Consider the following 20920-nt stretch of genomic DNA (forward strand, 5'->3'; position numbering starts at 1 on the left):
GGGAAGAGGGAGTCTCATCACCAGCATCTACAGCAGAAGTGTTTGCATCTCCCTGGCTGCCTGATGCTGTGGAGACCACACTGTCTCCTGGAGTTCCTTCCAGAGACTCTGCACTCAATCCTGACTGGCGGCTTCCTGGGCAGCACTGGGTGTGGGTTGACCCTGCAGAGCAGCTCGTTTCAACTTGCGCAACCCCGGCTGGGCCCTCAGGTTTTCCCTCAAGGACGACGATGAACCTGCAGCTCCTTTCCCATTTGCTTCACTCGCATGTTCCTCAGGTCCCCGGCGGCCTTCCTGGTGTCCTTTCTCCTGGGGTGGCCGTGGCCTTCAGCCCTCCCTTCTCAGTTGGGTGGAAGATTGAGGGCACGGCCATGGCTTGAGCACGTAGTACTGACCCTCCAGCCTTTCCAAGAGCTTTTTTTGGTGAAATGTTCACTACAGATGAAAGAATGCTTAGTGGGTTCCAGTCATCCCTGTGAACAGCTTTTAACCACTGAACCAGACGTTTTGAGCCCTTTATGTGGAGCCTGCAAGAATAAATGAAAAAGTAATTAGAAAGAATTAAATGTGTCCCCCTAAAATAATCAACTATAAAAGCAAAATAAGTGTTTTTGTGAACATCCACACCTGTAGCCACTTTGCCCATTTAAACCTTTAGTAAAGATTTAAGGAACACCTTCTGCTTGCAAGTTATTACTGGAATAGAAAGATGAAACACCCACTGTCTACCTTAAGGAGCTGACCATCTGTAGGGCAGAGAAGGAATGAAGGTGAGGACCTCTTCCCAGGCTGTGGTAAGTGCCCTGTAGGGACACAGACGCTTGAGCAGATAACACAGGATGGCATCAAGACAACAGGAAAGGCTTCAAGAAGTCTCAGAAATAGTTCTTAGAAGCTCATGGCTGCCCAAACCCCCTGCTGTCCCTGGGATGCAGGACTTGGGGTGCTAAAATGGGGAGGGTTGGTCCTCCTATTTCAAAGCCAGGCCAAGTGTCGGCCAGCAGAGCCTCCCAGGCACCCAGCAGTGCACCTGGCCCTAGCTCTGCTCAAGCAGCTGAGGATGCGAGACTGCTGCCAAGAGGTCAGCCCCAAGAGCTTCAGATCTATGTTCCTCCTGTCCTCCCACTACCAGGAGGAAAGCGGCTCCCTGTGCAGAGCAACCAGGCTCTGCAAGGTACTGACCAAGACACTTCATAATCTCTTCTCCTCATTAAGGTAAAATCTCTATTTAGACCAAACTGTGCACGTGGGGGGTTGGGGTCGTCTCTCCCGAGGGTTTTCTGCTCCACCTGAGGTCATCTAACCCCCTGAGGCTGCTGTGGACCAGACCAGGTGGATACTAGGTCCTCAGGGAGTTCCAAGCAACATGTCCTTCTAACCCTCCTCAATGCTTTGTGACTAGTTACCAAAGGACCTCCACCTCCTTTGCCCCCAGACCACGTTAGACCATGACACATGCCAAGAGCAACCTTCTCTGCAATGCTTGGCCTCATTTTCAAAAACAGTAACATAACTTTTGGGGCATAGGCTCTGAAAGTTCTGTCAAGAAAGCATGGCGGCTGACCTCTGAAACAAGCTCATGTTACTAGTTCTTTGGATAGATTGTAACGACTTCCGACTTAGAACAAACCACTGTAAACCTTCAATAAGACTACAGACAAGTGGCATTCAGGTCTTTCAAAATTCATCAAGAACCTGCAATGCAAAACAGAAGGATCTGCCAGGAGGTTTTCAAAGTAGAATGTGTTCAGTGCACTGTTCTGGGACCTCCAGTGCGGAGTCCGCAGGAAAGGACTGGCTGAACTGGCTGAATTCCAGAAGCCCTCATGAAGGGAGCCAGGCCAGGGGAAAGGCAAACGCCTCACCATGCTATGGGATCCCAAGGAAGAAGTGAAGAGAGGAGCCCCTTCCCCGAGTCCCTGGGGTAAGCCTCCCAATGAGGAGGGGCCGCACCCTCCTCCACCGAGGATGCTGTCAGATACAGAGTGCATAGTCCACTGTCAGATTCCTTTCCAGGACTCATCTTCAGTGCAGAGCCAACTTTCCCTCCACTGCCAGGACTCTTCTAGCAACTAGCATCTGGGAGGCACGTCCATCCTGGAGGTACAAGCTCCATTTGCTCAGCCACATTCCTGATCACAGAGATCAAGGCAGGCTCCCTGCCATCAAAAGAGCAGAAAAGTCACAGCAAGTGCAAGAGGATAGTAACCCTAAGGAAGAGAGTTTCCAGAATGCCCCGTTTCTCGACATTGTTGGTCTCAGCCCGAATCAGTGGAGGACAGGGTGGTCATGGGGTGGGAGTGAGAAGGTGGTGGAGGCCATAAGGTGGGCGCTGGTGGCCATGGGGGGGCCGCGGTGACCCGAGGCGCCCGGAGCAGAGATGGTGGCACAGACCAAGGCCACACAGTGCCTGGCGCTGACTCACCCACTGGACCGGCCCTGAGGCCCCGAGCACAGAGTGCCACCTGCCTCAGGCTGGACCGCGACAGGGGCTGACCAGGCGGCAATGGCCAATTACCTGTGGAAGGCGACAGCCGTTTCTCCTCATTGCCCGGCAGTGGGAGCAGTTCACGGCAGTGCAGCGATCACCATCTTGGGCCTCAGGTTGTTGAGCTGCCAGGCTTTTCCCCACTTCTCACTGCCCCGCAGCAGGACTGCCACAAGGATAAGGGCTTGCAGCAACACTATGAAGCACATGGGAGCTGCTCCCCACACCCCGCAGGACTGCAAGATGGTGGCATGCACCCGTCCGTCCTCCGTAAAACAAGATGACCATGACTGTGGGCCTAGGCAAAATGCCGACTGACGCGCCCACCCCAGGGTCGCGCTGCCCAAACTCGTCTGTTCTGCTGCCCCAATGGGTCGCTGCTGCAGTGTTCAGAGTGAAGGAAGCAAACCGTGGTGGAGCGAAAGTGTGGCTGGCCCTCCACAAGGGGACCCGCCATACACCCACATGGCAAATGATGCACTTCCGCCCACACTTCCAGCCCTGCCTGCATCGCTCAGCCGGATTGGCCACAGCGGCTGCTCATCGCGTTGCACTCATTCTCCAGGGCAGTGGGAAGAGGGACATGGGTGAGGGCATGCTCGCGCCAGGAGGCCTGGGAAGCTGCGCTCGCCTGGGCCATTGGCCGTTGGACTGGCAGGCGCAGTTTGGGGTGGGACTGCTGGGTGGAGCGGGTCTTCGTGCAGAGTGGGCGGTGGTGGCTCCTGTAGTGAGACTTGCATGTCTGACAGCCCGATCCCTGCAGCTCTGGACACTCTTTCCCTCCACCCTTGGCACTCGGGCACCGGCCTGACAGGCCTACGGCCGAGGGGCAGTGGGGGGTCGGGGAAGGAAAGGGTGGTGCTGGGTGGGGCTGGGGCGCCAGCCTGACAGACTCAAGGCTGCTGAGGTGGGAGGGGCAGTGGGGCATCAGGGAGGGTAGGTGGGGCCTTGGGTGGGGCTAGAGAGCTGGTTCTTGGGAGGCTTTTTTCTTCCCCTCCAAGAGTTAAGAAGTGGAAGCTCTCCAACTCCTTTGAAGTTATGTTGTAGGCTGGAGGGGAGGAAACTACTCCAATGCTCACAACACAAGAATTATTTTGTTGACTGATAGATCATTCCAACTTCTTTTTCTATGATGAGAATGAGAAACAATGCATCTCATTGGGCCTTAACTTATTGGGGTCCGAATACAATGTGTTGGGGGGCAGGGGTGGGGTATTGGTGCTTTGGTCAATGCTAGTGTTGGGCAGGAGGGAGAATCCTCCGCTGCCATTTCACTTAAAGTTCTTATGGCTGTCCAAGTAATTAAAAGACAGGCTAGCAGGAGAAAATAATACCAACTTTAATAACATGTATACATGGGAGAAACTCGTCATTCTGTCGAAGCTGCTTGCTTAAGTATTGTATTGTAGCTAAAGGTGTGGAAGGTGTTCGAGGGGTAGTGGTTTGGGATTTCAGAGGGGAAGAAGACAATTCACATGGAGATAGAAATGCAAATGTTTGTACAACTCTTTTCAGGGCAGGCTATAGAGAATGTGGCCAGGGAGAGAGAGAAATTTTGATAAAATGGTCTTGTTGGTGCCTTTCCTAGTGTAACATCTATTTTATATTATATTACAGCCATCATATGATATTGGCTCCTTCCTGAAACAGGTCTTCTGTTAAATTCTTTAGGCAGTTTGGGAGGGGAAACTCCTTCTAGTTGCTATATATGGGATGCGACCTCAGCATGGCTGGAGAAGCGGTGCGTTGTTGTGTGCCCGGGATCTGAACCCAGGCCTCCAGTAGCAGAGTGCGTGCACTTAATTGCTAAGCCACAGGGTTGGCCCCCATGTTTAACTTTCTGAATGTGGCTTTCCTTCTGTCCTGTGGGAAGAAGGCTGCTTATCTGTGCTGATCCCAGTATTTGTGTTTCTTTCCTTTGGATTCCTGTATCGATTGAACACTGCAGTCCTGTGCTTCTGATTTCTCTTAGTTCTTTGTAATTTTATTTCCTGTATGAGAAATAACATTTTGAATTTCTTGGGCTTAAAAATGTGAATTGATTGAGAGATATAATGTCAGCAAGGTAAGAAAATTTTTGAACTAAATAGAAGTTTTATTCTTTTTAGGCAAGAGAATCTCAAGATGTGAAATGAATGTGTTAAAGTTTTCAGGTGCACGTTTCATTTTTACATCAGTGTTTGCATGTGCATGTCCCTAGAGAACATTGAGATTTAAAAAGCTAAAACAATGGAATTTCTATTTTAATTGATGTGAAGAAAATTAATCAAACTAATCCTACTATGTTTAAGGAGCTAAACCCAAACCCCATATTGCATTATAATGTGCCACTGATTCCTGAAAATCCTGCCTGTGTGAGATACAGTGGAAGGACAAACTAGGATGCAGCTTGTCCTTTTAGTTAGTGAGAGATATAAAAATTTGATTTCGTATGCTTACTCCTTTGTAACCGTTAGTGTGCTAAAGGAATTAAATCTTAGAATGGTTTCCTATGTACAGAAGTTAAAATTAAAGAAAAGCTATTAAATGGGAAAACATGGTATGTGTAAATTTCTGTTTATATTAGATAAATCTGTAAGATAGAAAAGTCTAACCTCAGAAGAGTCACTGCCAACATTTCTGGGTCCCCTCCAGCGCTGTTACTCCCGCCACCCCCAGTGCACAGTTCTGATCATTCTTGAGCTTCCTGTTGGTGTTTCTTTATATGAAAACAAGCCATTGTGAATGCATATTTTTCTACGCATGTTCGTCCTTGCAATGAGTGGTCAGACTCCGCATTTTTGATGTGTGCTGACAGCTTATGCCTCTCCTCTCCCTCTTCCCCTCGTGTCCACACCTGGACAAGCTGAGGAGGATGTCCAGAGGCTCCCTTCTCTGGCATTGGCTTCGGATCCAATGACACAAGTCCTTGTCTGTGTGCAGAAGTCTTGCCCTGGTCTCAGCCCTGGCAAAGATTTCTTGCTTTGACCAAACTTTAGTCAGGCCCCTGAACCTTGTTGTATGCCTGTCTGTGCAATTCCTTGTAAAATCTAGTTCTAGCAAGAACATTGCTAAGTCAGTTTAAGCAGAACCCACACCTGTGTGTCTGATCACACTTGAGATTTGTTCAGGCTCCTCCTCCTCCTCCACCATCCCTCAGGTGGTGTCTGATCATTCTGGCCTGTCTTTGGTAAGAATCCTGTTAGGTCAGGTTAGCAAGAAACCCCAACACTTGAGTTTTTCTTAGTAATTTTCCATCCCCTGACCCCCACCATGCTGCCTGGCCATGAATTCCCACTTGCCCATGCTGCATTCAGAGTCGAGCCCAACCTCATTTCTCCCCCACTGTGAATCCCATGACAGTGGTCTCTGCGTATCATAGTGTTGCTGAATAAAATATGCCTTACAATCTTGGACAAATGTCATTGAATATTTTTTGTTTAAAACTCCCAACCACAATAAAAACCCAGGCCAGGCTCCTTTCCTTGCTCCCTCAAACCATTTCAGAGCTGCTTGAGTTTCTGGGCCTGCTCTCCTCGGAGACTTCTATTGTGTGAGTCATAAGACTTTTCCTAACTTCTGTGTGTGTGTGGAGGGGGGCACACATCAGTCCCTGCATGGGAATCACAGCACTTGCCAGTAAGGAGTCAGATTTTGAAAGGAATCTCTTTCTCTGAGTGGTAGGTCTCAACAGTGGACTCAAAATATTCAGTGAACCATGTTGTAAACAGATGTGCTGTCATCTAGGCTTTGTTGTTCCATTTGAGCATTGACTTTAACTTAAAGTCACTAGATGCATTCCCCTTAACAAGAGAGTGAGCCTGTACAAAGGCCCGGGGGGTGGATTGGAGGGGGAGGGGAGAGAACAGGATCGGTTAGAGGAACTAGAGGTCAGAGTGTGAGAGAGGAGTTGGAGAAGGGGCCAGAGCAGTCGGTAACAGCACAGCAGCCAGGTCAAGGCCCTGTGCACCATGTCTGGGAGTCAGGATCTTCTAATTGCAGTCAGTGGGGGAGCCCCACTTCTGCTTGGATCTCTGGGGGACAAGAAGACAGTGTCTTACCACGTCTGTCTGTCCACATCTACCAGACCCTGGCCAGGGAGTGTGAAGCACTGATGCAGAAGTACCTGCACTTGCTGCAGATTGTGGAGATGAGAAGACAGTGGCCAAGCAGCTACGGAAGCAGATCGAGGATGGGGAGATCCATATTGAGTGATTGAAGGCAGAGGTGACTGCTGGCTAAGGGTGCAGAGGAGGCTGGCCAGGGGGCCCAAGGCACAGGGCCAACACCTCACACTCCGGGCTCCTGCAGGGAGCACCAGGGGGCACATAATGGGCAGGGGGACCAGCTTCCAGCCACAGCGAGGCCAGCCTCCAAACTTAAATTTAGTGATGCTGGCAGAGTCGGAAGGGCCTTAGTCAGATCTGAGTTCAGATCCTACCTCTGCCACTTGACAGTTGCAACCTGGAGTACGACCCCCCATCCTCTGTGCCTCCATTCCTTCATCTATAAAACAGCCTTTCTTTACTTGCCTGACAAGAGTGTGAGGATTGAGTGAGGTTATTTATGAGTGAGTTTTTAGTTACTCTGCTGATGACCACGTTGACTAAGCATTCCCACATTATCAGCTGAAGAGTCCGGCGACACAGAGTCCCTGGTAGGTCATCACAGTGTGAGCTCCTGGGTCAGTTCCAAGCAGTCGTGCCCTCTGCCTGTCATAAAAGCTCCTACTGGGGCTCACTGCGCATCGGTCTGGAGGTCACGCTGTTGCTAGGTTAAGCCTTCTAGAACTTAACTACTCAAAATGTGGTCCATGAAGCAAGAGCATGTTAGAAATCCAGAATCTCAGGCCCTGCCCAGACCTCCGGAATCAGAATCTGCACTTTCAGAACATCCTAGTTGATTGCCATTTACATTAAAGCTTGGGAGGTGCTGGCTCTCTGTCCCTTAGATGCCCATCTAAGGGACAATGATCTGATCAAATGATCTGATTTCCTCTCCCCCCTCATCTCACCAGTGCTCACCAGATGCTCAGAGCCATTTGGCCACGTCACACGAGGACCGTGGACTCTGAGCTGAAGACGGGAAAATGGAAACATAGATTCTAACCAGGGTCAGCTACATGATTTGTAGGGCCTGATGCAAGGGAAAAATGCAAGGCCCTAGGTGGAGTTGGGAAAGTCGACCTCCCCTTCTCACAGCCCACCCATGGCAGACAGGCGACCCCTCCATTTCAACATCCGACCTCCTCTAACCTCTGTGCCAGGATACACTTGGTACCTAGATGAGGAGTGGGCAAGATGCCCCTGCTGAGTCACCCGTCTAGTGCCCAGGTATTGTCTCCTTGCCATGCCCTGAGACACCATCGGGAGTGCACTGCACCCACCCTTTCTGCACCTACACCGAGGTCCCTGCAGAGGGTGGAGGGTGACTCATGGTGGGATGTGAATCTTCCTGGCTGACTCAATCCATTTGCTCCCAGACAGAGCATAGACGAGGTCATGGGTTCTGGGGTGCTGGCGTGTTGGGAGCCAACAGCTGAGAAACCATCCCAGGGAGGCAGCAGGAGGCAGGAACACATGGGGGATGAGGCTCCACGCCCCTGGGGTGTGCTCCATTGTTCCATCAGATGTTATTCGTGAAACACAAATTCAAAGAGAAATGATTAAGAACTTCAGGGTGGCAACTGCAGAACTTTAAGCTCCAAGCATGGGGTCTTGGGAGCATAGGACCCCATCACATGTCCTTGAAGCCAGCTCTGCCTGGAACGTTCAAAGATCTGAAGTTGCCAATTCCACCTTACGGTGCCGTTGCCAAACTCTGAACTAACGGTCACATCAGCTTGGAACTTGAGGTTGAACAAAAATTTCAGATTCCACACACCTCCTCTATCCTGCACCAGGCACTGTCAGACATGCTTCATTAGTCAGTCCCCATAACCACCCTCATAGGATCGAATGAGGAAGCAGGCTCAGAGAACTCAAGTCACCTGCCCAAGCTCACACATCTGGGAGATGGCAGAACCAGGACTAGAACTCGGTCTGAGTGTCTACTTGCCAGGCTTGCCACTCGTAGCCTCTTCTCACGTGGCTCCTGGGATGGGGGCTTGTCCCGTGTCTAAACCATCTGGTTCATTCTGAGATCTATCCTAGCCCTACACATATCCCTGAAACCAAGCTGAGTCCTTGCTATGGGCCAGGGAATAGGTCTAGGGACCAGAACCAGATTAGTGGCTTCATGATCCAGGGTGTGATTCACTCACTTGTTCACTAACTGCCTAAGATCAGCTGAACACTGCCTCATCCTCTTCCCCAGGCTCCTCTTCCCCCTATCATATGGGGCTCCAGCCAGTGCTCCCTGGTCAAGATCTGTGCACCTCCTGGCCTTCTGTTTGGAGTACCCCTGCCACCCCCACGCTTCCCTGCCTGGTGGAATCCTACCAAACTCCAATGTCTCCTCCTGGGGACTCTCATCCAAGAATGTGCTCCATGCCCCCTGCTCCCACAGCTTTCTCACCCTCAGCATACCACATCAGAGCCGACTCCTCAAGTCTGTACCCACCTGACCTGGTGGGACCTCCTTGAAGGCAGTGGTATCCTTTATCACTCTGTCCTTTCTGCCTCACACATAGTAGTTACTCTGTAAGGGCTTGATGAATGAATGAACATCAGGCTCTCGGGTAGGCAGTAAAGAGATGGAAGTTTCTACCCTTAAGGTCTGATTGTGGTAGAGTGTGACTGGCACCATAATAGAGCTTGCGGTGTGAACCCAGGTAGAAAATGAGTCATTTTATTGCCAAGAGGGGGTGGGTTCATCTGGCATATGGCCTTCAAAGATTTTGGGGGTTGATAGGCCAGAGAAGGGGTGGGTGCAAATGGCAGGGCCCTCTCTGGTGCTGGAGTGCACCAAACTGGTCGGTTTGGAGTGAAAGTATTTGTGTGTGTCTGTGTGTGTGTGTGTGTCAGTGTGGCAGCATAGGCCATTTTGGTGGGAACTTGGAGCAACGTTTCCAACTGAGTACATTACTCTCCAGGGCAAATGGTTTTTTTAAAGAAGATTTTGAAAGATCAGCTTGGTAAAGCTTTCTGGTTGTAGTTTCTAGCTTGCTCGCTCTCTCTCTTTCTCTCTCTCTCTCACTCAGTCTCTCTCACACACACACATCCTGCAGGGCAGAGGGCAGCTGTGTGCTCTGGAGGGGCTCCAGGAAAGTGAAACAGAGTCCATTTCCCAGGAAGTAGGCCATCAGGTAGGCAGGAGGAGCTGAGGAGCCAAGTAAGTGATCAGTGACGCACTTGAAAAAGACAGAGGGTCTTAGAACATCAGAGCTGGGAGGGATCTGAGAACTCAAAGGTCCACAGAAGAGGAAGGGACTTAACTAAGGTCACTCCAAGGTCACTGCCAGCGCTGGAATTCAGGCTTAACCTTGGGTCTCCTGGCTGTAGATGCTTGGCATGTGCCTGCCCCACAACTTATTCCTTCCTTGCTGGAGAGACGAGCCAGATAAAAGGTGCATGTTTGGGAACCACTGTGTCACCTGGATGGCCTCAAGCTCTCATGGTCCACCTGATAGCCAGAAAAATTCCTCAAACCCCATCCCACATACTCCTGAGGATTTTCAGGGTCTTCCATTTTCCCGGCCACATCTGATTTCCAATTCTGCTCTCCTGACTTCTTGTATCACTTCTCACAGTGCCTGTCTTCACTCAGTCTTGACTGCTCCTTACCCCGTGTGGTCGCTCCATGTGTCCGTCATGTGGAGCTAGATTCTGCTGCAATTACAAACAGCCTCCGAATCTCAGTGGCTTAAAACAACAAAGATTGCTTTCTCTCTCACACTGTGTGTCCATTGTGGGTTCTGCTCCACAACATTCTCACTCAGAGACAGGGACACAGGCTGATGGGGCTCCACCATCAGGAAATTCACCAGTCCCATGGCAGGGGATGGATCATGGCAAATGGTGCCTGACAGATCTGCTCACGTTTCATTGGACAAAGTGAGTCACATGACCACACCGGCCTTCAGGGTCCTGGGCAGTACAGTCCTGCCCTGTCCCAGGAGGAGAACCAGAGTATCCAGGAAAGCCCTAATGACACCCAACTGGCTCCTCCTTCACTCCCCAAGCCCCCAACACCAGCCAAGTATGGACCAGGCTTTCTGAAATGCTTAGATACAGTCGAGGGGGTTTGCACTACTGCAGCAGAAAACAGCTTAAAGGTGAATAGAAGACATCCTTGCCCTCCTGTCACTCAGCCTTTCCTGCTATAGGGACTTCTTGCTCACCTCCTCTCCTCACACTGGCCTCTCTCCACATGCTCCCAACTGCCATTTTGTTGGTGGTGTGGGTGTTCATAATCCCTTTATCTGCCAAGACCCTCACCCTCGTCCAGTGATATGCTGGAGCTGGCTCATACCAACTTGCAAGTCAGTTATGAAATTTTCAAGAATCTTGAAAGATTGTTATTCACACTTTGGTAACTTAAAATGGGCCAAGGTAGGAATGTTTTCACCATGGAAATCAGCCAGTGCTACCAGTCAGAGTTTTTCTTTCAGAGAGCTGGTCGTTAATCCTTTACTAATATACACTTGTCTACACATTTTTTCAGGACCAGCTAAATACTTTGCTGGGCCCAGTGCAAAATAAAATTGCAGGGCTCTTAAGAATTTCAAGGCAGCAACAGCAGAGCCTTAAACCAGGCATTAGGCCCTTCTAAGTGGGCTGTGCACAGGTAACATTTCGAGGACACCGGCCCTGTCTCTACTCCCTGTATACTCTCTACTCCCGGAGGCTCCACCCACAGCCATGTCTCCCTAGAGGTAATGGGAGATGACATCTAAACAAAAGTCTACACAAAATTTATTAAGCAAAACTATCCAGCTCTGCTCACTCTCTTCTCTCCCATCTAAACAGCCCTCTTGGGCCTCATCTTTTGTAACCAAAAAGCTCCAAGGACCATCTAAAACAAAGGGAGCATCCTCCTCTGAGAAGAATCCTCCCCTCCTATAGAATCCTCAGTTTGGCACCATTTCATTGGTTTAATAGCTATTTTTCTCCCATTTATGATTGGAAGTAAGTTGGAACGGCTCAGGCAGCCCTAAAGGGCAGAGTAAGAATTTAGAGATGGTCGTGGTATTTTCCTGGCTTGGGAGCACTCAGAATCCTGGAAGGCTGACTCTGCAAGAAACTGCAGAGATCTTTACTTCAGGGTTTAAGGTAAAACTGTAGCCATGGAATCAGGTTTGCAAACCAACTTTGACATTTAGAGGGCCGCCTTGACCCCTCCACAGTCAGCCCCTCTGTAGGGCCCACTCTGTGCCTTGAGTCCTGTTTCCCATGTTCCTCCTGCCATCCACACCCCTGCTGTCCTGCACTCAACACCCTGTCGAACTCTGCATCTTTGTTCACACCATCCCCTCTGCTCCAATTTCTTCCATCCTATAGCACAACTGTTGGGCTCCTTTTTATTTTTATTTCGTGAGGAAGATCAGCCCTGAGCTAACATCCATGCGAATCCTCCTCTTTTTGTTGAGGAAGACTGGCTGTGGGTTAATATCTGTGCCAATTTTCCTCCACTTTTATATGGGACGTCACCACAGCACTCCGGGTCAAGCGGTGCATCAGTGCGCACCCGGGATCCGAACCTGGGCCTCCAGAAGCAGAGCGCATGCGCTTAACTGCTACACCACGGGGCCAGCCCAATTGGGCTCCCCTTTTGTTCTGCAAAACCTCTGGGTAGAGCTTGTGGCTTGCACAGTGAGACCCTCCCACTGCAGTAGGGGCCCACCTCTGTTCTGGCCTCACTTTGTTGGAGTATAAGTTACCTCTGTGGGTATCTGACACCCTTCTTAGGCTGGAAGCTCCTCCAGGGAAGGGATCTGACTTATCCATCTCCAGCTGTGTCTCACCCGTGCCCAGCATGGTGCCCACCACAGAGACACCATCAGGACATGCTGACAGCATTGGCACAAAGGGAGACAGAGATAGGCATCTCTTAGGCTTGGAAGAGGCCAGAGGGAATGGAGAAGGAAGGAGAGAGAACTGAGTTGTGTGGCAGCTGTTGGAAAAGCAAGAAGTACAGAGATCTTTAGCAAAACCTTGACTGCTAACAAAAGAGAGAAAACCATGGACTAATTCCTCCATCAATGACTGCACTGACTAAATGCATTCTGGATTAAAGACACTGTCTCCAGACAGGGGAGTTGGTTGGGGCAGGAGCCAATGACCAGTGCCCCTAAGGGGTGTGGCAAGCGAGGGATTGCCTGTAATGGGCCAAGAAGGCCAGACTGTGGGGTGGCAAGTGGGCAGGGCTCAGCTGAGATGCCAGGCATTGAGCCAGGTTGGGCAGCCAGAGCTGGACTCTAGCCGGAGAGTTGGGGTATAAGCCAAAATCCCAACTCACCATTGCCATCGTTGACAAGGGTCAACTGAGCAGGCTTGGACGTTAGCCAAGCCAACCCAGATCCAAAGCAAATGCATCCCCAGAAGGGACCTGCAGGGTAAGGGAAAGGCAGCGTCTGCGAACTCAGTGGGGCTGGGGCTCCTGCCGCCATCCTGACACTGGTTTGTAGCAGGGTTGGGCCATGGCCCAAGGCTTCTGAAGGGTTCCCAGGCTCACAGCTTTCCAGAGCTTTGCCCACTCGGCCCAATCCTTAAATCAGGCTCCCAGACTGCCGGTGCTGCCTGTGCAGGGAGCAGAGCGCCTGACCTGACTGCATCTGGTTTTTGCTCTGGTCCCTGGGGAGTAGATGTCCTGTAGATGTCTCTGAGAAGAGCGCCATCAGTTTAACATACAGACTACTCTTACACACACACACACACACACACACACACACACACACACCGTCATCCTAAAGAGAAAAGGATAACACGTGCAGATACCAGAACTGGCAAAGACAGCAGACTGGCATGGGGGTGATGACATCAGGGCAGTGAGGGTGCTGATTGGGCATCCACGTGTCTCTGAGCTCTCCACGAGCCTCTGTGTGAATCCCTTAGCTCTTTAGAGTTCAGATCCAAGAACAGCCATTTTTTCAAGTGCTAAGGTTCTCAGAGAATCGAAAAAATAGAAAAGCCTGCATTGGCAATGAATATTTCTCCAATAGATATTTTCAGCCGCTCTTCAAGCACAGGCCGGGGTAGTTTTAGCAACCCGGAAGTGGAGAGGGGATAACTGTCCCATTTTGCTTTCAAAGTGCTCCATTCCTTCAATTGTCAGAGCTCATTCTTCCTGTGGTTCAGCAAGTGGGCTTGAGGAGACAAAGCCACGTGCCCTGAAAAGGGAGCAGAGCTGGCTCTGTGGCATGTTTGTGATTTCCTGAGCTACTATCTTTGGACTTGTGCCACACAGTTCAGGGATGTCTCTGCGCCCACTCAGCACCTTCTATCCCCTGTTCTTATGTACTGAGAGAGTGAGACCCCAGGGTGGGGGTTTGCCCTCAGGGCACAAACTGCTGGGAGAGGGGACAGCCCCCTGTGACAGCTCCCCGAGAAGGACAACACCAGGGGCCTCCAACAGCCAAAGTACTGGGTCATCACAGATGGAGGGAGCAGAGAGTACACGTGGAGAATGGGACCAGGGAGGGGCATCTGATGTGGCAGAGAAAGACAGAGACAACTGCAGGGAGAGGGGGACAGGCTTTTAGGCTGGGGCTGCCCTGACTCCCGGTGGTTTCACACTTTCTCTCTGAGCTTGTTTTCCTGTCCACAAATGGGGTGTACGACAGAGTCCCTTTAGCTTGCCCTCTGTTGTTCAGCTCAAACCCCAGACACATTGGGGTGGTTCCCAGGTCTCCAGGGTTTTAGGAGCTGGGGGTGATGAGCAGGGGCAGAGGAGGAACAGTTGGGAGGGGAGGGGGCTGCAGGAAGTAGCAGAAGTCTCTCTGGTATCCTTACAGCTCATCCTGGGAGAGGAGACCCGAGCTGTGTTCTGGAGCTGGCTGGCTGGGGAACATGGGCGCGTAAGAGGGTGCTGGGAGGGGAGCCATGGAAAATGTGGCTGCGAGGGGTGCTCAGAGGCCCATTAAGCAGCCTGGTGCTAAGCTGCCAGTGAGAAGGCATGTTCCTCAGGGCTCTTTAGGTGGTGACAGGGCAGGTGCTTGGGAGAATTTGGGTGTTTTTGCTTTTCTAAGTTTTCCCCCAAAAGGGGGTGGTGGAGAGCTAGCATTTACTGAGCACCTCCTCTGCACCAGGCCCTCAAATTGTCCTATTACTTGCAAGAGGTCATCATATTTTACGGGAAAGACCTGAGGTTCAGAGATGTTAGGCATCTTGTTGAAGGTCAAACAACTGAGAAGCAGCATAAGGCGGATTTGAGCCTGCTCTGTGTGGGTCTCAAGCCCTAGCTCTTTTCACATCATCAGTGGCATTTCTTCTGAATTCTCTAGAGCCCTGAGTTCCTCTAAGATCCCTTAGGGTCACCGCAGCAGGTGGGCACTGAAGGTGCCAGGAAGGCTGGCAGCGAGAGCAGCTCCCATCCTCTGACAGCTTCTGGGGTGTGTGATGCATTTACAAAAGTCTATGTTTGGTTTAGTGCTCTGCTGTCACCATCTTGAAATTTTATCATTTTTTAACAAGGGATCCTGCATATTTTCTCTGCACTGGGCCACAAGTTACATAGTCCATCCCGCTGATGGGGTTTTCACATAAGGTGTCACTTGAGAAAGGCATTTGCTGCTAGAGTCCCACCGGTGGTGGCAGCCCCTGCCCTCTCCCTGGGCCCCTCAGCTCTGCTGGACTGGGGGGCAGGGCTTTGGAGGGGCGGGAACTCCGTGGCCGGAGCTTACCCTGTGGCTCCTCTGTCAGTGAGGCCATCGTGTGTTTGCACCAGATCTTTGCCAAGGCCTGAAGGTCTGCATCTCCAGCTGGTCCGTTGGGGCCTGGGTGAGCAGGCAGTCCTGGCAGAGGCCCCCTGCCCCACCTTTCCCTGCCTCCACCTGAGAAGTCCCTCTCCAAGGCCCTCTCCTCCAGGCTGGCGGCACTTCTATCCTCCTGGGGTGTGACAGCAGCCCCTTAAAACCCGCAAAATCCCTCAGAGGGAGCAGAAGAGGAAAGACAAGTTTGCAGAAGCTGTTTTTCTAGGAGGAAGTGATATATTTTTAGTTTCTTATCTACATTTCCCTTTTAAAAATAATATATATGAACCCATTTGAGAAAATTTGACAATCTAGAGAAGCAGAAAAATTTAAAAGCTATATCAACCATAGTTCTACATCCCAAATATAACCACTGTAAGCATTTTGTTGTGTTTTCTTCAAATTTTTTTTCTATGCACAGATCTTGGGTTTTTCCCCCCTTTTTATTTACATAATGTCACACATATGAATATTGAATTTCAATCTTGATGTTTTTTGTTTTTTACTTAAGATTGTAGCACAACTGTTTTCTCATGCTGAAAGTATGATTTTGATGGCTGTATGATTCTCTAGTACCTGTGAGCATGCCATCATCCCTGCAGCCATCTCCCATCATTGGCTCTTAAATTTGTTGCAACTTTTTGTTACTAGAAACACTCATCTCTGCATCTGAAATGTTCATATGAGAGAGCGTCTCCTTAGGACAGGTTTCCAAAAGTAGAATGACAAACAAAAAGTAGAAGCAGGGTCAAGGCTCCCACTCTGTCCACCTTGCATCACTGCTCTCCGAGCTGGCTACACCACCCTGATGGCCCCGAGGGCTGCACAGCAGGACCCCTGCATCGTGCCTCTCCCACACTGAGTGTGACATTTTGTTGTTCACTTTCCTAAGTCAGAGAGCCCCACTTTTCCCCAAGGTCACAATGGGAAGCGGGCCTAGAAAGACGAGGTCTGCACTTCCTGTGGTTGCGTGGTTGAAGGTGCCGTCCCTTCGGTAGTGGAATGCCCTGTGTAAGCTCCCACTTGGAGTTTATCGCAAAGGAGGCACATTTTTCTTTTTTAATGGAGTTTATAAGCAGAGGTTTCAGAGGGCCTATCCCTGCCAATCAAGTATTGAAGGGCAGGTTTGGGGAGATTGGCTGGAATTTTGGGGGCTGGAAGGCAGGATATCGTATATCTAGGAGGTTGGGGCAGAGCGGGCCAGCAGCAGACACACCTTGCTGAACCTGGGAAGGTGTGGAAGGACAGGGACACATGGATAAAGGGACAGACAGCTGAAGGGATGTGACTCGGGAGGGCATGTCATATGGGGGAAGCCCTGGAATGGTGGACTCAGGAGACCTGGTTCCAGACCAGCTACTGACTCACCTTATGACCTCGGATGGGTCACTTCCGTCACTGGTGGGGCACTATGGGAGGGAGGCCTCTTGTGGGAGCCAGGGCTGAGGGGGATGTGGAGCTGCAATTCAGTTACCACAGAGGTCTCAGCCAACCCCCCCAAAGCTCCGGAGCACGTGGCCCTTCAGACCCTTCAGGCGGCGAGGCACACCACAGCACCCACAACAGCCCTCTCCGACATTCCGATACACAGATGTCAGACTAGACAGGGCCCCATCTCTATAAAGATCTGTGACTCTGTTGTCCTGAAGCCTGGGGCCACCTATCTGGCCCTGGATAGGGCAGTGGTGCCAGAGTCATCCCCAAAGGCAAGGGTGTCTTTGGGTGGGAGGTCTGAGCCTGGCCCTGACCTCTGTGGGTAGGGCTGGGTGACCGAGGGTTTGTGGGGTATCCCACCGAGCAGACCTGTTGGCCATCCTGCTTCCCATGGTCAATTTCTATCAGGAGTTGGTCTCCAGCCACAAGTACAGCCTGCAGATCCTGGCCCACTGCAAGCAGAACAGTGACTTTAACAAGCTGCTGAATCACTATGAGGCCAAACTGACTGCAAGGAGAGGGTGCTGGAGGCCTTCCTCACTGACCCCATGTTCCACCTGGCACCTAGCCCTGTCCTTGAGGGCGCATGCCTGGGAAGCCTGCTGGGGGGCCACGGCAGTGAGGGCCCCAGCAGGGAGGAAGCCACAGCTTGGGACAGAAGGGGGCAGCGGGGGGCCATGGCCGGGAGGGCCCAGGCCATAACAGACCCCAGCTCTGGGCTGCCTGGAGAATGGGGTTAGAGCCAGACCCTGACCCAGCTGACTGTAGGCCTGTCCAGCTCCACAGAGCAGGCAGTGTGGGAAGGTGAGTGGGAGCTCCTGGTCCTGAGCCCACCTCCAGGCCCTTCCTCCTGCCGGCTTAGAGACTCAAGCTCTGGGCTCTTGGCCCAGACAAGACCCTGGAAGAGCCTCCACGTTAGAGTCTGAGATCAGAAGTGCTGTGAGTGTCCATCTTCAACCCTGCTGGTGGGAGTGCTGGGAGCTGCGAGAACCATTCTCCATCCACTTTGTCTCTCTCTCCCTCTCTACATTACTGCTTTCTCTCTGACTTGCTTCATCACTGTCTCTCCTTGCATCTGTCTCCCTGTCCTTCCCCATCCTTTCCTCTGTCCCTGTCCCCCTGCCTCTGCCTGCTGCAGATTCCCAGGCACACTCTGACACTGCACGAGCTCCTGGCCCACTTTTCACGAGCACATCAAGCCAACAGCCTGGACGACGCCAGGGCTAAACTGGGGGTGCTGTTTGTGTGAGCCCGGCACTTGGGTGCCCCCACCAGTGGAAAGACCAGGGCTGAGGATGCTCCCCAGAGAGAGTTTGTTGGGCCCCAGATGGTAAAATCTCATGTTCAGGTTAAGATCTCAAGGGGTGGGGGTTGGGGGACCCCAGCTTGCCTCACCTGGAAGCAGGTTCCTCAGAGGAATCTGAGTTCACAGCTCAAGCCCAGGGGGCAGTTGGTGGGATGGTGTGGGTGGTGTGCTGTCCCTGGCACAGTTGTGGTTCGAGGAAGGGTCCTGGGCACTCACATAAGGCCCATCTGCCAGGACAGGGATCTGCCAGGGGACTCGCAGGCACTCTGCCAACTTCCTCTGTTCTCCAGTGTCAGTGTCTCACAACCTGTGGTATAGGAGCCCCAGACGGTGTCCTGGGTGATGGGCCTTCATGTGTCTTAGGCTGCAGTCAACAGCAGGCATCGTCATGGGTGGAGAATCCCATGATTTGTCCAGTGTCAGAGGCCCCAGCCCTCTGGTCAAGGCCCCTCCATTGCCCCTCTTTCAGTCCTCAAAGTCAAGGGGGAACCTTCCTCTGCCGGGGCAGAAGCAGAGGGACCAGGGAGGAGGCGCCTACAACAGCCCAGGCAGCAGCTGACGGTGGCCAGCACCAGGTGGTGACAGTGGAGGTGAGGAGGAGGTTCAGATTCGGGGTGTGTTTTGAAGATGGAACCAACAGGAGTTTCTGATGCATTAGATGTGAGGAGAGAGAAGATAGGAGTCAAGGGTGATTCCAGAGTTTTTGGCTGAGCAAGCAGAAGGTTGGAGTTGCTGCTAACCGAGATAGAGAAAGGTACAGGAGGGGCAGGTGTGGAGGGGGAGTCTTTCTTGTTTCATTGGAGCTTGACTGGGGGCATGTTGAGCTTGAGATGGACAACAGTGGTGGAGAGGACAAGAAGGGAGGAGGACGTTTGAGTCTGGAGTGTAAGGGAGCGAGCCATTTAGGAGCCATCAGCTCGGAGATGGTATTTAAAGTCACAAGACTGGTGAGATGACCAAGGGAGTGAGTTTAGGCAGGAACGAGATGCACACCAAGAGCTGAGCCCTGGGGTCGGCACGTTATGGAGGCCAAGAGATGATGAGCAGCCTGGTACTCAGTGATAGGCTGCCAGAAGCTGCAAAGGTCAGTCTGCAGCATGTGGGGTCCAGTCTCCAGCCCTGCTCAGTGCCCTAAATGGCTTCCTGAGTCCACCAAAAGGCAGCCAGTAGGGACACGGTTCCCAGGTGGGCAGAGGGAGGACCAGGCTGGACCAGGGCAGGGCACAGGCCCCGGAGTGGAGGGTCATTCAGGGAGCAGATGTAATCAGAGCGTGATTGCAGACTAACAAAAACCATTGTGGGGTGGAGACCCCAGTCCTCTTGTGCCCCAAGGAGCCAAATCCTGCACACTTCCCCAAGGAGAAGACTTGGGGCTCCAATGAGGCTCCTCGTCACTGCGGGATGGCTTGTCCCGGTGCAGGCAGGGGCGAGGAAGTCACATGGGTGCCAAGGCATTTTTCCCAAGACCCTGATCCCCTTTCCCAAAGCCTACTCATCCTTTGTCCTACCTGATCTCCTGCACCTGGCCTGAGCACAGCCCCAGTGGCACAGAAGACGGTTTTCCTATCGCCCTGACAGCAGCCCTTTCATCGTCCTCTCTCTCTCCCTTGGGGGACTGAGGAAAGCTCCCAGCCCGGCAGGAAGCCATCAGATAACCTATCCTCCCTGGCTGTGCTCAGAAACACTCCTCCCCTGGGGCTGGCTCTTTCCTACCTCTGGCCTTCGTCCCACTTTTTCTCCTGAACCACATCTCTTGGGCTCAATGTAACCCAGGTGGTCACTTCCAGTTCCCCCGGGAACCTGCGGCCCAGGGAACTCCTCCCCAGCTGCGTGGACGGTGTGGCTCTCAGCACAAACCCCAGCCGGGGCTGGCAGGAGTCCTGAGCAGCTGCAGCTGGCACTTGTCTAACAGTGAAACTAGTGTTGCTACTCTGGGATCGCCCCCTTGTTTGTAGCAAATACAGCCCTCCTCAGCAAAATCCCCACCTTCGTCAAAAGAAATGGTTCTGCTTACCTTTGCTAACTTCCAAAAATGAATCCCTATCCAGGGAACTAGCATATCCTTGAAAAGTGCCTCCCTGTGCCCGATCCCTTCCAAAAGAGGGCTAGGGACTGGGCTGCTGAGAAGAGCATTGCTGGGAAGGAGGGACTGAGGCTCCTAAGGAAGCGACCCGGTCTCCATGCCACAGTCTGATAGCCAGAAAACAACGGGTAATAATAGTTGGATAATAACACCCTTGCAACCAGTGATACTAGCAACAGTGGTCACAGCCCTTTACTCAAGCACCTGCCGTGTGCTGGGCCTGAGGTCAGCACATGAAATGCATTCTCTTCCATCCTCACTCCGACATTCTACAGGTGAGCAAACTGATGGTCAGAGGGGCCCAGTAATTTGCTCATCGCTGAGTTCGTTAATCACCGATCCAGCTCCACCAGTATCATCTCTCTTTGCTGGGAGGGTTAAATTGGACAGTGTCTACTAGAGAACTTTGGAAGCCATGCATATTAAGCAGCCCTCTTGGTGATCTGGTCATGGTTGTAGAATTTGAGGCATCAGCAGACAAATAAGAGGTTTGTGCTTTTCTTGGAGTAAGTGGGGTACTTTCTCCAGATGCTCCTCCCCACAAAATTGCTATCTTCCTAAGACTCCTGAAAACCCACCAAGGCTCTTAGCAAAGTTGGCAACTCACAGATCTCTTTTCCCACCAATGCTATTTTTTTTGTGTGAGGAAGATCAGCCCTGAGCTAACATCCACGCTAATCCTTTTTTTTTTTTTTTTGGCTGAGGAAGACAGGCTCTGAGATAACATTTATTGCCAATCCTCCTTTTTTTCCCCAAAACCCCAGTAGATAGTTGTATGTC

The 20920-nt window shown here is 51.7% G+C and overlaps 1 protein-coding gene and 1 long non-coding RNA gene across 7 annotated transcripts in view; both read right to left on the minus strand.

The window, feature by feature from the left end:
- LOC131423088 (ral guanine nucleotide dissociation stimulator-like) overlaps window positions 1–20920 on the minus strand; it is a 303954-nt gene that overhangs the window by 198728 nt on the left and 84306 nt on the right. The gene's annotated exons all lie outside the window — the stretch shown is intronic.
- On the minus strand, window positions 2030–19179 carry LOC131423096 (uncharacterized). Its single transcript, XR_009224226.1, has 3 exons — window positions 18147–19179; window positions 2519–2654; window positions 2030–2159 (listed from the first exon to the last, which is right to left on the minus strand). It is a non-coding gene; the product is annotated as an uncharacterized LOC131423096 (long non-coding RNA).

The sequence above is a fragment of the Diceros bicornis genome, chromosome 27, assembly GCF_020826845.1.
Source record: "Diceros bicornis minor isolate mBicDic1 chromosome 27, mDicBic1.mat.cur, whole genome shotgun sequence".
NCBI classification, from domain to species: domain Eukaryota; kingdom Metazoa; phylum Chordata; class Mammalia; order Perissodactyla; family Rhinocerotidae; genus Diceros; species Diceros bicornis.